At 38.7% G+C, this 18,122-nt stretch overlaps 1 long non-coding RNA gene across 1 annotated transcript; it reads left to right on the top strand.

Moving 5' to 3' along the window:
* The first annotated feature begins 5,032 nt into the window (after positions 1 to 5,032).
* Positions 5,033 to 15,498, top strand: LOC147371796 (uncharacterized). Its single transcript, XR_015163763.1, has 2 exons — positions 5,033 to 5,097; positions 15,042 to 15,498. It is a non-coding gene; the product is annotated as an uncharacterized LOC147371796 (long non-coding RNA).
* Positions 15,499 to 18,122: the final 2,624 nt, after the last annotated feature.

Genomic DNA, 18,122 nt, shown 5'->3' with positions numbered 1-18,122 from the left:
TATCATCCTACAAACTCTAGCCTTGTACTCTCATGTCACAGTGTCAGGTGAGTTGACACAATAAGAAATAAAGCAGTCCTAGAATACCAAGATAACTAGTAATTACTTAATTACACATGGAAGTGACTGAAAAACACATATGTCGTGAAACCCAAACAAAAGGTACCAATTCAACTTCTCCTAGTCTTTGCTGTTGCTCAGTCGCTCAGTTGTGTCCGACCCTTTGTGACCCCATGGACTGCAGCGTGCCAGGTTTCCCTGTCCTTCACCATCTCCTAGGGCTTGCTCAAATCATATCCATTGAATCAGTGATGCCATCCAACCCTCCTGTCCTCTGTCGTCCCCTTCTCCTGCTGCTGTCAATCTTTCCCAGCATCAGAGTCTTTTCCAATAGGTTGGTTCTTCCCATCTGGTGGCCAAAGTAGGGAGCTTCAGGTTCAGCATCAGTCCTTCCAATGAATATTCAGGATTGATTTCCTTTAGGATTAACTGGTTTGATCTCCTTGCAGTCCAAGGGACTCTCAAGAGTCTTCTCCAACACCCAGTTTAAAAACATCAATTCTTCAGCACTCAGCCTTCTTTATGGTCCAACTCTCACATCCATACATGACTACTGGAAAAACCATAACTTTAACTATATGGACCTTTATCAGCAAAGTAATGCTGACATTACACTATCTAGGTATGTCATAGCTTTTCTTCCAAGGAACAAGCGTCTTCTAATTTCATGGCTACAGTCACCATCTGCAGTGATTTCGGAGCCCAAGAAAATAAAATCTCTCACTTTCCATTGTTTTCCCATTTGCCATGAAGTGATTGTACTGGATGCCATGATCTTAGTTTTTTGAATGTTGAGTTTTTTGTTTTTTGTTTTTTTAAATTTTATTTTATTTTTAAACTTTACAATATTGTATTAGTTTTGCCAAATATCGAAATGAATCCGCCACAGGTACCCGCGTTCCCCATCCTGAACCCTCCTCCCTCCTTCCTCCCCTACCCTCCCTCTTGAATGTTGAGTTTTAAGTCAGCTTTTTCACTCTCCTCTTTAACCTACATCAAGAGGCTCTTAAGTTCCTGTTCACTTTCTGCCATAAGCGGGGGTGTTATCTGAGGTTATTGATATTTTTTCCAATCTTGATTCCAGCTTGTGCTTCATCCAGTCTGGCATTTCACATTATGTACCCTGCCTATAAATTAAATAAGCAAGGTGACAATATACAGCCTTGATGTACTCCTTTCCCAATTTGGAATCAGTCCATTGTTCCATGTCTGGTTCTAACTATTGATTCTTGACCTGCATACAGGTTTATCAGGAGGCAGGTAAGGTGGTCTGATATTCCCATCTCGTAAAGAATTTTCCACAGTTTGTTGTGATCCACACAGACAAAGGCTTTAGCATAGTCAGTGAAGTAGAAGTAGATGTTTTTCTGGAACTCTCTGGCTTTTTTCGATGATCCAACAGATGTTGGCAATTTGATTCTGGTTCCTCTACCTTTCCTAAATCCAAAGTGTACATCTGGAAAGTCTCAGTTCACCTACCACTAAAGCCTTGTTTGGAGGATTTTGAGCATTATAATGCTAGCATGTGAAATGAGTGCAATTGTGTGGTAATTTGAACATCCTTTGGCATTGCCTTTCTTTGTGATTGGAATGAAAACTGACCTTTTCCAGTCCTATGCCACTGCTGAGTTTTCCAAATATGCTGACATATTGAGTATAGCACTTAACAGCATTATCTTTTAGAATTTGAAATAGCTGAGTTGGCATTCCATCATCTCCACTAGCTTTGTTCTTAGTGATGCTTCCTAAGGCCCACTTGACTTCTCAGACCAGGATGTCTGGCTCTAGGTGAGTGATCACACCATTGTGGATATCCAGGTCATTAAGATCTTTTTTGTATATCTCATCTGTGTATTCTTGCCACCTCTTCTTAATATCTTCGCTTCTGTTAGGTCCATATTGCTTTTTGTCCTTTATTGTGCCCATTTTTGCATGAAATGTTCCTTTGGTATCTCTAATTTTCTTGAAGAGCTCTCTAGTCATTCCCATTCTATTGTTTTCCTCTATTTCTTTGCATTGTTCATTTAGGAAGGCTTTTTCATTTCTCTTTGCTATTCTCTGGAACTCTGCAAATTCAGATGGTTATATCTGTCCTTTTTCCTTTGCCTTTTACTTCCTTTCTTTTCTTGACCATTTGCAAGGCTTCATCAGACAACCATTTTACCTTTTTGCATTTCTTTTCTTGGGGATGGTTTTGATCACTGCCTCCTGTAAAATGTTACAAACCTCTGTCCATAGTTCATCAGGCATTCTGTCTATCAGATCTAATATGTTGAATCTATTTGTCGCTTCCACTATAGAATCATAAGGGATTTGATTTAGGTCATACCTTAGTGGCCTAATGGTTTCCCTACTTTCTTCAATTTAAGTCTGAATTTTGCAATAAGGAGTTCACAGTCTCAGCCACAGTCAGCTCCAGGTCTTGTTTCTGCTGACTGTATAGTGCTTCTCCAACTTTGACTGCAAAGAATATAAGCAATCTGATTTCAGTATTGACCATCTGGTGAAGTCCATGTGTATAGTTGTCTCTTGTGTTGTTGGAAGAGGGTGTTTGTTATGACCAGTGCATTCTCTTGGTAAAACTCTGTTATCCTTTGCCCTGCTTCATTTTGTACTCCAAGGCCAAACTTGCCTGTTACTCCAGGTATCTCTTGACTTCCTACTTTTGCATTCTATTCCCCTATGATGAAAAGGATATCTTTTTTTGGTGTTAGTTCTAGAAGGTCTTGTAGGTCTTCATAGAACTGTTAACTTCAGCTTCTTTGGCATTAGTGGTGGGGGCATAGACATGGATTACTCTTACGTTAAATGGTTTGCCTAAATCCTGAAAATGCCTGATGTTAGTCTTACGCTACATACTATAAGGAAAAGTGAGATGCAGAGGAAGCCACAGCAAAACAAGAATGCACTCCTGCCCAAATGCTCTGAAAATAGCTGGCATTCACAAATTTTATAAGAGTATATGTACATGTGAACACATTGCTGGAGCAAGCCCAGCAAGTGAGGGTTCTGAAGCTTAAGCTTCATTAACTTCACAAACAATCCATTTCTAATCACTGCATTTACCAGATTGTATATTAATTAAATATGTTTCTGTTTCCCCTTGCAGACTCTAGACTTCTTAGGAGCAGGATTATATCCTAATCATTTTTGCATCTCCAGTACTTAACACTGGAGTATAAGAGACACTCAATAAATGTGTGTTACCTGAGTTGAACTGAGATAGCAGAGAAACCAAAACATTTAACCGAGCCCATCTATATCATTTTAAAAGCATTAAACCTCTTGCTGCCATAGAAAGAAAAGCATGTTGGTGTCAGTCAGGTATTTTGCATTTAGTGAAAGGTGACTGACCAAGTACAAGTTTAAAAACAATGCATTTACATAAAATATCATAAGAGAATCATGAGTCTGCAGTTACCTTACCAATAGGTAAGATTACACCTATCTGGCCAAAGTACTAAAGTGTGTGTCAACCCAGCAAAACAACACTTTCCTAAACCAAAGGCAATATAGTGACAAAAGATATCACAAAGCAGTTGTAAATGACATTTGGTAAATATTTTCATGTGCTTTGATTATATTTCCAGTGTATTTATTCATTCAGCAGGCATTTTGTGAATTTCTGCTATACACCAGCCATTGAGCCATTGTGCGTTAGGGCTTAAGGACTGTGACATGAATCAGATCGGACATAATTCCCAGTGACATGAAACATAAAGCCTTAAGAAGGAGACAGGCATCAGTTAAATTTAAGTTATCACAATAATATCAAGTTAATCACAAACTGAGATAAACTCTGAGAAGGAAAGGAGCAAGACCCCATGAGAGTATAAATGAAGGGCCTTGATCTATGATTTCATTAAAGACACCTTCCCTTAGAAACAGACACTTGAGTTGAAATGAAGGATGAGAAAGAATTAACTATTAATAACTAAAGAGGATCAGCATCATAAAGGGGTATCTAGACAGAGAAGCAGAACTGCCATGATGAGAAGAAGCTAGAGACTATCCATTGCCCTTCCTAATCCATTCTCTACCCTCTTTACCCTGCTCTGTATCTCCAAATGTTTACTTCTGGGTATCATCCAATTTCTCTGTCCCCTGGATTCTGCTAACTTTTAGCCAATTGTTTGAGACATTTATTCTGGTTCTCACCCTGCTTGTCCTTGGTTGGGAATTGCTGTGATTATCTCTTTAAGAGCACAGCCCCTGATAGGTTGTCTTATTCCAGAACTATAGCAAAGCCACCTCAGGAATCTGTAGTCCTTCCTTCTTCTGATACCTATAGGAATCTACATTCTTGGTAACAGCTCTCAGATGTTGCTCCATAATCTCTTATTTTCCCTTAACCTTGAATGTAGCTTGTAAATAGTCCATCATAAACTCTCCTTAATCACGCAGTTGGGATGTACTAGCTAGTTCCTGCTGGGAATGTGATATAATATATGAAAGGAAGTGAAACGCAAGCTCATAGCTGTAATGTGAAATGAGGAGAGTGGTATGAGATGCAGTGATCTCTGGGAGACAGCAGGGAGTGGTTGCTTGAAGTAAGATCTTAGTTCCCTGCCCAGGAATTGGACCCAGTAGCCTGGATGAAAGCCAGGAATCCTAGCCACTACACCAGCAAGAGCTGGAGGTTAGAAACAAAGTTCCCCTGGATATTGCCCTATTTGAAAGCAAGAATGTTTCAAAGAGGCAAAAACTGTAAATAAAATAAGTATAAAATTTCTTATTAGAGACACAGCACAACATATGGGAAAGCACACAGAGAAACTATTTAGTTAAGACAGAAGCAAGACAGAGATACACACCTGATATATATTCGGAGAGAAAGAGTGTGTGTGTCCTCCCTAATGAGCAGGAGTGCCCCAGAGAAGTGTTCAAATCAATTACAGAGGGCAGTTCTTCTGGGTCTTTGTTTACCTTTGACCAGTTATCTTACTTCTTTTTTTCCCACCTGGCCTCTCCTAGGTCCCTCCCTGACATGTGTGAGCGTCTTTTAGCCAAGATGGATTCCAGCACAGAGGCCTATGGGTAGGTTGACCACACCCATTACATGATGGAGACCCCTTCCTTTTGACCCCCAAGGAGACTTTCTGTGCATGTGTAGTCAGGGAGGTCTCCTCAACATTAGAGAAAGAGAAATATGTGGTCTCTTTATCTGTTACTCAGTTCCTTCTGCTCCTACTGTTATTTTTATCTTGGACTATCTATTCACAGAGGTCAAATTCCAGCTGCTCGGCCTGAGGTTCATCTATCTCCTGCTTCAGCTGGAGAGCCCCATAGGAGCAAAACTGTCTAGGGCCTTTTTAACCATTTTGACAATTTAGATTCTTCTCCTAAGAATTTGGATTCTAAGCAGAAGGGACATAATAAGGTTTTCTGTTTTGGCCAAAGTTAGATCAATGTTGGTCCAAAAAACAAGTGGGGATGAGAAAATGGAGATAAGAACTTTCATTATCCGTAAGAAGTTTGACTTTGATGGAAGGAAAGTTTTAAGGAAATAACTTCAGAAGGAATGTGTGATTAATAACAAGCTTTATTAAAAAGCTGAATGGGTATGTTCCAATAGGAGAATGGGTATGATCCAATAGGAGAATACAGTAGAATATGCATGACAAAGATGGGGAATGGTTAGTATTTAGGTGTCAGAGGGCATGAAGTAGCACAGATAATGGCACTGGCCATAAACACAAAGAGGAGCCCCTGCTGCAGTGAAAGAGAGAAGAGGTAGAATGCAAATGTAAGTTCTTGTATTAGCATGTTAGGTAGCTGGAAATAGAAGGTGGGGCTTTCCATCTTCTGTGAGCTCTTTTGGTAAGATATCAATAGAAAGAAAGGTCATTCATCACTGAAAGAGAAAACATTGAGGTGAGGTGGAAAAGATCAAAGGTTTAATAACACAAGAGATGTTTTCTCTTCTGTTATTGAAAGAGATGTTATTGAAATATTTGCTGTTAACATCAGAAGTCCAGTTCGGACCAGAAGATTTCAGTAAGAGGTGCCAAACAGTTTTGAAAACACTTTTGAATTTCATTGTTTACATGGATGTTCCCCTCTTCACTCTATGATAAGCCTGATTGCCCAAGAGATTTAAATGGACCTATCCTAGACTTTGACTTCAGGGGTAGACTTAGAATTTCTGATCTAATAATGAGCACATGACCCTAGCTTATCCAATCAGACGATAACCTGAAAATTTCTAATGTTATCAGAAAGGACACTCTTTCCCTCTCACTACTATTAAAAGTCAGAGAAAATGTAAGCTTAGTTAAGGATGCTAGACGTCACTTCGTCATCAAGCTGAACAAAAAAGCAGAACCCTGATGATACTGTTCTGAGCATCCAGATCCAGCCATGGCGAAACCTTGAACACTCCTTTACCTTTCTACTTACATAAGCCAATAAATTCCCATTTTTGCTTAGGTAGCTTAGATGCATTTCTGTCTAACACATATTAATTATGAAGTAATCATAAAATTTTAGCCTTACCAATCTCATCTCACTTTTTCCAGAAATGCTTCTCTGATTAAATACAAACACAGAAAATGTGGTCGCTACCACAGCTTATCTAAGGGAAAAGTTTTGCCAGAAAAGTACGATATTAAGTAAAAGGTACCAGAGAATCACATAAAGCTGGTGGCCAGAATTCTTTTCTTTAATCTATATGCCTGATCTAGTATGACTGAGGTTAAGATTGCAACTAGAGGACATGTGTATTCAAAGTTAAATCCTCATTGAGAAAAATCTAATCTGGTCACCATTCCTACAGGAGTACACCCCTCACTGTACTCCCATTGGCCAAGGCAAGGGACTGCCTGCAAAACTATATTCACTGCAGTCAAGGCTACTTCTGGAGAGACATGCTACTGACATTAGAGAAGGAAGACTAGAAAAGGGAAGCAAAAGAGACTGTAGAGTAAGTCTGAAAAACTCAAAAGGAGTTCAGCCTGTTGTGTTGCTAGATACACCAGATGTAACAGCCAGCAACTGTTGAAATTGAGACAAAGCATGAAGGGTAATCTTTTCCATTGCATACTTTTCCAGCTTCTGAATAAGAAAGAGGCAAGTACTATAGGCCCATGAATCATCTACACTTGTGCCTGGCAGGAAACTTCTAATAATTTATACCTTCCATCTGGATGCAACTTAAAAGACTAATTATCGGTGATACTAATACCTACTAAGATTAATGGATGAGGGTCTTAAAAATGAGGCCAACAGGAACCCCAAACTCAGCATGACTACAAACAGACAAAAAAAATTTTCCTGTGACATAAGCAGATGGTATTTAGAGCTTCCAATTTGACACAAGTGAAAGGTAGTCCCCTTGTTGGGTTAATTATTTAAACTTCACTCCAAGATCAATAATTAATTTAAACTGTCACTGATATCTTTTGCATTATCACCTCTACCTTTCGAAACTAAGAACTAAAGAAGTTTTTGAAAGAAGGAAAGGCCATCAGGCCTACTCTAGTTACCTACTCTAGTTAACTATGGTTAATTGTTATTAATATTAATAATTTTGCATAAAAGCATACAAACCTTGAGGCTTTCAAGCCCTTCAGTAGACATTATAGATTAGGTAAGTCTGGCCAAGGCACAAAGCTGAGAAGTAATTAGCTAGTAAATCCCACTGAAAAAAGTATTCAATCAAAATAAAACTTGAGCTTCTGTACAGTATGTAATAAACTTTTCCTAAAAGACCATATATTTCCTAGCCCCATTTTTATACCAAATCCAATTCCCATTGCCCTTTGAAGTCAAAGTCACCCTTGTGCACAGAAGATACAGATGGAAACTTGGAAGCAAACTGAATCAAGTTCTAGTTTCATTCCGGCTAGATTTATGAAAAGCATCCATAGTCAAATTTTTTCTTTTTTATTTTAATCGGAGAATAGTTACTTTACAATATGGTGATGGTTTTTGTGACATTTCAGCATGAATTGGCCACAGGTACACATGTGCCCCCCAGCCTAAGCCCTCCCCCCACCTCCCTCCTGACCCCAACCCTCTGGGTTGTCCCAGAGCACTGGCTTTGGGTGCCCTGCTTTATGCACCAACTTGCACTGGTCATCTGTTTTACATATGATAATATACATGTTTCAATGGTATTCTCTCAAATCTTCCCACCCTCACCTTCTCCAGCTGAGTCAAAAAGTCTGTTCTTTAAAATCACAAATAATTTGTCTCATAAATGCCTTTCTTCTCAATTATGCTTGCCTTATTAAGCCTGTTTCGGTTACTTTCAAAAGACTTTCATAGAATATATAAGAGCAGACACTTTATTCTATTTTATACTGAAGATTAGAGAATTTTTGTGACTTGACTAAGACTATACTATTAGTCATCAGGATTTACATAATCTTAGTGAAAATTGGGAAAGGAGTATGTCAAGCTGTATGTTGTCACCCTGCTTATTTAATTTATATGCAGAGTACATCATGCAAAATGCCAGGCTGGATGAAGCACAAGTTGGAATCAAGATTGCTGGGAGAAATATCAATAACCTCAAATATGCAGTTGACACCACCCTTATACAGCAGAAAGCAAAGAGGAAATAAAGACCCTCTTGATATAAGTGAAAGAGGAGAGTGAAAAGCTGACTTAAAACTCAACATTCAAAATTCTTAAGATCATGGCATCTGATCCCATCACTTCATGGCAAATAGATGGGGAAATGATGAAAATAGTGACAGACTTTATTTTCTTGGGCTCCAAAATCATTACAGATGGTGACTGCAGCTGTGAAATTCAAAGATGCTTGCTCCTTAGAAGAGAAGCTATGACAAACCTAGATAGCATATTAAAAAGCAGAGACATTACTTTGTGACAAAGGTTTGCCTAATGTCTAATCAAAGCTATGGTTTTTCCTGTAGTCATGCATGGATGTGAGAGTTGGACCATAAAGAAAGCTGAGCACTGAAGAATTGATGCTTTTGAACTGTGGTGTTTGAAAAGACTCTTGAGAGTCCCTTAGAATGCAAGGAGATCAAAACAGTCAATCCTAAGGGAAATCAGTCCTGAATATTCATTGAAAGGACTGATGCTGAAGTTGAAACTCCAATACTTTGGCCACCTGACTCGAAGAACTGACTCATTGGAAAAGACTCTGATGCTGGGAAAGACTGAAGTCAGGAGAAGGGGATAACAGAGGATGAGATAGTCGGATGGCATCATCTACTCAATGGACATCAGTTTGAGCAAGCTTTGGGAGATGAAAGGACAGGGAAGTCTGGCATGCTGCAGTCCATGGGGTTACAAAGAGATGACTGAGCAACTGAACAACAACAAACCACTGAATCAGCTATGGAAATTTTGTTCCATATGTAAATTCTTTCTCTTTTTAATTCATAATACCCAAGTCTCTATAGCTAATATTTCACTGATAGTAGACACAAGAATTCTAAAAATCATATTTGTCATGCCCTTGCAAAACAATTTCGAGCATAATAATGATAACTAGACAATTTCTTCATCTGCAAAATGGAAATAATTTATGAGATAATACAGGGAAATCACATACCACAGTGCTTAACACATAACGTTTTGTAAATAATAATTATCACAAACACAGTTTTGTCTTTTTCCTCTTTCATCTCGTCAACCTTTCACACTTCTGCTTACCAGACTGCTTTTCTGTCCTATTCTTACATGGTGAATCCTTCCCAGGAACCCAGGGAATTATTATCCCCCCACTCCAGTACTCTTGCCTGGAAAATCCCATGGGTGGAGGAGCCTGGTGGGCTGCAGTCCATGGTGTCGCTAAGAGTCGGACACAACTGACCGACTTCCCTTTCACTTTTCACTTTCATGCATTGGAGAAGGAAATGGCAACCCACTCCAGTGTTCTTGCCTGGAGAATCCCAGGGGTGGGGAAGCCTGGTGGGCTGCCGTCTACGGGGTCACACAGAGTCGGACACGACTGAAGCGACTTAGCAGCAGCAGCAGCAATAAGTATTACCTTCCTCTTTTCCTTTTAACAAGGTCCCGCATAATCTTTCTTTAGACCCAAATCTTGCTAATTATTGTCAAGGCCTCTTCTGTTTGAAAATAATATTCTATTTTCAAAGAACATTTCTATGCTCAGAGAATGCTTGCTGTGTGTCATATCATAATGTGCTCAGTCACTCAGTCGTGTCTAACTCTTTGTGACCCTGTGGACTATAGCCCACCAGGCTTCTCTGTCCATGAGATTCTCCAGGCAAGAATATTGGAGTGGGTTGCCGTGCCCTCCTCCAGGGGATCTTCCCAACCCAGGGATTGAACCTGGGTATCCTGCATTGCAGGCAGATTCTTTACTTCTAAGCCATCACAGAAGCCCATTACTAGACTAACAATCCTTAATATGATTTAATTGTTCCAAACATTGAGTAGACTTTAAACCTAAGTTAGTACTCTTGCCTAGAAAATTCCATGGATGGAGGAACCTGGTGAGCTACAGTCCATGGGATCACAAAGAGTTGGACACGACTGAGTGACTTCACGACAACTTCATAACCATCAGTTCAGTTCAGTTCAGTTACTCCGTCACGTCCAACTCTTTGCGACCCCATGAACCGCAGCACACCAGGCCTTCCTGTCCATCACCAACTCCCAGAGCTCACTCAAACTCGTCCATTTAGTTGGTGATGTCATCCAACTACCTCATCTTCTGTCATCCCCTTCTCCTCCCACCTTCAATCTTTCCCAGCATCAGGGTCTTTTCATATGAGTCAGTTCTTCACATCAGGTGGCCAAAGTATTGGAGTTTCAACTTCAGCATCAGTCCTTCCAATAAATATTCAGGACTGATTTCCTTTAGGATTGACTGGTTGGTTCTCCTGCAGTCCAAGGGACTCTCAAGAGTCTTCTCCAACACCACTGTACAAAAGCATCAATTCTTCAGTGCTCAGCTTTCTTTATAGTCCAACTCTCACATCCATACATGATACTGGAAAAACAATAGGCTTGACTAGACTGATCTTTGTTGGCAAAGTAATGTCTCTGCCTTTTAATATTCTGTCTAGGTTGGTCATAATTTTTCTTCCAAGGAGTAAGTGCCTTTTAATTTCATGGCTGCAGTCACCATCTGCAGTGATTTTGGAGCCCCAAAAAGTAAAGTCTATCACTGTTTTCCCAGCTATTTGTCATGAAGTGATGGGACCAGGTGCCATGATCTTAGTTTTCTGAATGTTGAGTTTTAAGCCACCTTTTTCACTCTCCTCTTTCACTTTCATCAAGAGGCATTTAGTTCTTCTTCACTTTCTGCCATAACCGTGGTGTCATCTGCATATCTGAGGTTATTGATATTTCTTCCAACAATCTTGATTCCAGCTTGTGCTTCATCCAGCCCAGAGTTTCTCATGATGTACTCTGCATATAAGTTAAATAAGCAGGGTGACAACATACAGCTTTAACGTACTCCTTTTCCTATTTGGAACCAGTCTGTTTTTCCATGTCCAGTTCTAACCACTGCTTCCTGACCTGCATACAGATTTCTCAAGAGGCAGATCAGATGGTCTGGTATTCCCATCTCTTTAAGAATTTTCCACAGTTCTTATCCACACAGTCAAAGGCTTTAGTGTAGTCAATAAGGCAGAAGTAGATGTTTTTCTGGAATTCTCTTGTTTTTTTCAATGATCCAACAGATGTTGGCAATTTGATCTCTGGTTCCTCTGCCTTTTCTAAATCCAGCTTGAACCTCTGGAAATTCACTGTTCACGTACTTTGGTACCTGGCTTGGAGAATTTTGAACACTATTTTACTAACGTGTAAGATGAGTGCAATTGTCCGATAGTTTTAGCATTCTCTGGTGTTGCCTTTCTTTGGGATTGAAATGAAAACTGACCTTTTCCAGTCCTGTGGCCACTGCTGAGTTTTCCAAATTTGCTAGCATATTGAATGCAGCACTTTCACAGCCTGCTGTTAACCATATAGATACATCCCATAATCATGGAAATTTTGCTTTTAACAGACAAGAGTTTACAGGTTTTGATTGAGACTTAGCTCGTCATTCTGATTGAATTTGAGTGACCCTAAAAGAAAATTTAAATGTATGGTCAGGGTCAGAGCATGGCCATGTGAGAAGGTACCATCTAGTAATATCAATAATGACCAGAACATGACTACAATTTTTCCTTTAAAGTAAATTTCCTCAGATCCAACCAATTAGAGTCTTGAGGTGCAGAAAGTCATCAAGGTAACCCAGAAGTACTAGGCACAGGTAATCACCCACAAACCCAGAAATTGGATTGATTTTTAAAACTAGCATAGGATCATGCCTATGATATAAAAACATTAGATTCATATGCAAAGGTCCAAGAAGTCAAGAAAATATACCTGCCTTTTTGCTGCATCCCCTGAGAAGCCTGGTAGCTTCCTACTGCCCTCACAACTTGCTCTCTTAATTCAATAATCTACACACTTGAAGTCAGGTGGAAATTCACTTTATATAAGTATATTTTACATCCTTCCAACAGCAGCACTACCCCAGCCCATGCCCTTCTGGCTCCCATTATTTTCATGCTGTTTAAAATGGAAAAGGAAGGGGTACAGGATCGCTGAATCAAAAGGAGGCAGCATGTAAGCCCAGTTCTGATTACAAGTGTCAAGTTCTTTCTGAAATATTTCTGAGGAGTGAGAGAACAAGCAGATTTATAGGGTTCATACTTCACTGGTTTTTATTTTGGTGGTACGTGTAGATGAGAAAAGATTAAAAGCCCAAACAAATATCTAAATCATTGTGCACCTCTGCAGTACATCTCCCAGCCATAGGCGCCGTGGACAGCACTCCACAGGGGAAAATAATCCCTGGCCTGTTCCTCGAGGAAATGCAAGGGAAAAATATCCCAAAGAATTAGAAGGGAGGTTCCAAACTGTCAAAACTATATTTCATGAAAAACAGTGATCCCATTTTTAATATGAATTGTCTTTGAAGTTTTAAGTACCAAAAAAACTAATTCAAAGGTTTGTGTATGGTATAATTCAAAGTGTGATTTATATTGAAGATTTAATGGTCTGGGTTGTTAATTTTTCCAGAAATACAAGGAAGAATTGTATTTCACATAGGATATGCAAATATCCTATGCAAAATAAGAATAGGATTTCACATCAGTAAAACATCCAAGTGTGATATGTTAATTGACATGCAAAAGGCCAAAATTGATCACACATGTAATCTGACCCTTATTATTACACCATTTCCCAAGCCCCTGGAAATAAACATCTTTCCTTTGCACATTGAGTGCTAAGTTTTTTATTATATATATAGAAGGTGGCAGGAGGAAGAATAGTACAATTATTAGAGAAAAGAGGTTCAGATCTCATGGTTCTAAATTTAAATCCCAGGTTGAATAGTTTCTAACCAAGTGAAGTCAGACAAGTTACTTAACTTCCTAAGCCTCTTAAGCATTACGCACATTTTTAATTTCTCAAGCCTCAAGCCATCATCTATGAATGGGAGAATTAACACTTTGTTCTTAAATTTAAATACGGCAACATATGTGGGTGTTATATGCAATCATTAAACCAGTTGATACTGATTATATGATAGCTAATTTTAAAGGAAAATTATGGTCATAAACAAAGAAATGGATCCCTACCATTCAAATTGTTTTACTAATGATATCTGGGGCCCAGGAGCCTTCTGGAGCCTTCCAAATGACAATAAAAAGAAGTAGCTATTTTGGCCACCCAAAATCTAGTTTACCTTTTATATTTACATCCCAATCACTCCCACTCACCTTTGGCATCCAACATCTCACCACTTTCTTTCCTTTCCAACTGCTGATGTTCCTGCCTCTGATACTGGTTTCTATTTCAATGCTTAAATACTGGAATCCACTGTTTGCAGCCACCTTCTATATATAAAAGAACCCAGCACTCAATGTGCAAAGGAAAGATGTTTATTTCCAGGGGCTTGGGAGATCGTGTAATAATAAGGGTCAGATTACATGTGTGATCAATTTTGGCCTTTTGCATGTCAATTAACATATCACACTTGGATGTTTTATTGATGTGAAATCCTATAGAGGGATGTTATTGTGCTCATATTTTAATGTCTTAGGGGTCAGAATCTTGCCCACAGATATCCACTGGCATATATTCAAATGCAGAATTGCTAGCTTTATCATTTTAAATGATTTAAGCCAATGAAAGGACACTGCATCTGTTTGCTCAATAGTCAATTGAAATGGTAACGGTTAGCTGAGTGCATCTCCCTTGAAAGTCTTCCCCTCTCATGCCAATTACAGAATATGAAAGGTGCACTTCGCATAGCTTGCTCGGGATAATAAATCACTAAATTGGAAGCTTCGGTTACCTTGCTGATTTTGATAAGAAAATTAATAGAATTAGCAGCTTATCTGCCCAACCAGGAGATTCACATTATGAAAAGAAGCGGCAGTGGTTGGGGGAGGGGGAGCAGGTTGTGGAGAAAGAGAAAGAAAAGAAAAAGAGAGAAAACTGTTTCCATGGCCTGGGTTGCCTCTATTTCTTCCTGGTGACAGAAAGACCCGTTTGCTTAGTTTTTTTGGCCCCCTATGGAGATAAAGCTCTGTGGAAAACAATGCAAGAAGCACTATCAATTATAGTCTACTTGTTCTGTTTTCATGCATAATTAAAGAGGGATCAGACGTTGAGTAAGTCCAGCAGTGGTCCTACTGCTGATAAACAAAAATTCTAAACAGCCAAAAATCGAAAAGCAGTGAGATTGAGATTATTTCCAAAAAGAGGATTTACTGCCCGCATTTTCTTGGAGAAGGAGTATTACAGCACCTCTCTTCTTTTTGTCTAGGGAAGGGTAATTGTTTGCAATAAAGCTGCTGCTCTCTAAACTGAATGCAAAGACACGAGTCATTTGATTAAAAAGATCCTTAGTAACCTGCTCCTTTTTTCCTTAAATATATATGAAAATCTGTAATTATTTCTTTGAAGACCATTTTTCAACAGCTGTAAATGATAATGAGCCAATCACTGTGTGCTCTTTTTTTCTCCAGCAGCTGCAGAACTCCCCATTCAAAGCAATTAATTGATATTTGTAAAGTGCTTTGAAACCGAGATGTGGAGCCTCATAAGTGCTAAATATTGTTCTTGCTGCTGCTGCATTAAGAAAACCGGGCCCTCTTCAGACAAGCCTCAGAAGAACAGCATAATTCTAAGTGTCTAAAACAATCATCTAAATCTCCAAGACACCCAAAAGAAAATTCAGATTAGCAGACCTTTTGAAGAAACATCAGAGATTAATTACTAAAGATAACTTCACTGGAAATTATATATCAAGTGTTGAGCAGAGGAGCACTTTAGCTGTCTGCTACATTTATCATTTTCACACGTTTGTAACTGTGTCAGCTTGCACCACACTGTTTCTTAAAACACACTTCTCAAGCAATGTGTGTTTGAGAATATAGTGCTTGTTTGTACAACATGTCTAAATAGACTTTCATAGATCATCAGGCCACTTAGAGAAGGTTTGGAATTGTATGATTGTTTGGGCCAGAGTCATGTCCAACCAGAGTCATGTCCAAGAGTTGGACATGACTGAGCGACTTTCACATTTGGGTGGGAAATCACCCAACTAAACGGAAAGACACTCTAGATTATCATGAATATTTTTAATTTTCTGACAATATGTAGATTTGGGGAAGTGCTTGAGCCTTAGATATTGCTGTGGTTTCCAACAGACCTCATTGCTTGCATGCCATATTTCAATTTTTTTTAAATCTTTACTGAAATATACACCACTGCTATTTACATCATTGACAGTTTTGGTCAAAAGAAGGGTTGATCCATTGACAGTCTCAAAGCAAAAGGTAAAAGAGAATCTGTATAGAGATATCTCACAGAGATAGCTACAATTGAAATATTATTTCTTGGGGCAATAACTCTGGAGATGGAGTCATAAACCTGCTGGTATCCATTGCTGTTAAGAAGAGCTATGGTAGCAAAATTCTGTCCCAGGCATAGACCAAGTACATTGATAGGTTTTTCTCCGGATCCTGAAAAGCAGCAGATTATTTAAAAATAATATGTTGTTAAGTAATTAATTGTTGACCATCCAATGCCATTTTTTATTGATAAATGAAGGAAATTACAGATGGTTAGTTCTACCACACATTTTGAAACCTAAGATATATATTTGTGAGTCAAACAATGAAACCAGTGAGCATTTAGCATAACAAAACTCTGCAGGGGAATAAAAAAATCACAGAATACTACTTGATAGCCATACATAAGGCAACCCATTAATTTTTGTGTCATTAAAACAAAAATTGCAGTCCATGCAGTTTGCTTTTTAAAGCTTGTAGCCATGCTTTTAAAATGTCACTCTTATTATAAGAAGACAATATTTTCAAAGTAGATGATTTCTGTAAAGACTCTGAACATTAGGGAATATAAAGTTTTTTTAACATTTAAATTTAAGGTTTTAAAATCCTATAGTCCATTTAACTATCCAAACAAAACCACAAAGTTTTATAAAATTAAAGCAAGAACCTGAGGGTCCTCTTTCTGTCATTCTACCTGTTCCAAACTTGGCAAATAGGGCCAAACTTAATTTCTCTCTAATAATGCAAGGGTGGCATAAAAAAACTAATGGGAACTTCTCTGAGTGTTCGATGGCTAAGACTCCACGCTCCCAATGCAGGGTGCCCAGGTTCAATCCCTGGTCAGGGAACTAAATCCTACATGCCACAACTAAGAGTTTGCCTGCTGTAACTAAAGATCATACATGCTGCAACAAAGATCAAAGATTTCAAGTGCTGCAACTAAGACCCAGCACAGCCAAATAACTTTTTAAAAAGAGACAATGAGTGACCTTCTAAGTGAAACAAAGAAGGAAATCATATTAGAGCTCCTCTCTTTCCAGATTACATAAGAAATCTAATGTAACTCCCTGGAATAAGAGCTATGCACCTGAGTATCCGCTTTTAGAATATTATATACTTTCTCCTAACCTATTTTACACTAGTGGTTCTCCTGCAAAGAGGTGGTTTTATTTAAAATGCTGAACCTAAACAATTTTAACAGCACCTCTTCTGTGGAGTCATGAAACATAAAAGAATTACCAGACCAACTTTTCCTCCAAACAGAGCTAGGTTTTAGTTTTAAGTTATGAAAATCAAATCACAAGATCATGTAATTGAAAAAAAATGGATTTGAGAAAAACGATAGGAAATTAATTTTGTTGCTAATTTAATTTGGGGCTGGGACTTTACAATAATAAGCTGATTTGATTTAATCCTCACAATACTGAAAGAGAGGTATCATTGCCCACATTTAAAAAGTGAGAAATCTGAGGTTCTTGTGAAAGTCCAGAAATGACCCTGAAATTTGGACTTAGGACTGTCTCCAGAGCGCATGCACCCCCACTATGATGTACTGTCTCCATGCCAGCTACAAGCCAAACTTTTTAAGTTGATTGCCCTTAATAAACCACATGCAAAGCAAGAGACATCAGTGTACTGTTTGTGATTAAACGACTGTACTCTTCTGTCACAATTTCCTTAATGAAGTGGCAATACTGGATTTATTATTAGCTGATCAAGAAAGAGCAAATTGCTGGGTGGCATCACCCGGGTGTCTGACTCATCACCTACAACAGTTCCCCTAAAGGCACCAAACAAGTTCGACCTCGAGAACAGTTTTTATCCATTCCTGGATGAGCACACCTTCAAGACTCAGCACATTGGTTCTGCATTAATAATAAAATTAGATTATACCTATTTCATAGAAGCAATAAAAAGCTAATACTTCATAAAGCACCATCTAATAAGTTCTTTTTTTAATCATGAATCAACTAATATGCTGACCAAGAAATCTCGCAAATGCCTAGTGAATACTACTCCTTACCTCATAATTTACTTCCTGCCTCTGCTCATTCTCCACAGATGAACTGAAATCTCACATGAGGCGTGTTGAGCCCGTGCTCATAAATTTACGTTGGCCTGTAAATTGTGATACCAAAAGGTCAATACAACAGAACTAAATTCTTCCTTCATAAGCTCAAAACTTTCCAGGTTCATTAAAAACAAACCATGAACAAACACACCTGTTCTAGAAACGTGCCAGTGTGTTCAGAA

Source organism: Bos grunniens, chromosome 5, assembly GCF_055505025.1.
Source record: "Bos grunniens cultivar Pamir isolate PY7600 chromosome 5, Bosgru_T2T1.0, whole genome shotgun sequence".
In the NCBI taxonomy this organism is placed as follows: Eukaryota; Metazoa; Chordata; class Mammalia; order Artiodactyla; family Bovidae; genus Bos; species Bos grunniens.
The sequence above is the reverse complement of the archived record's forward strand: the minus strand, read 5'-3'. Positions and strand labels throughout refer to the sequence as shown.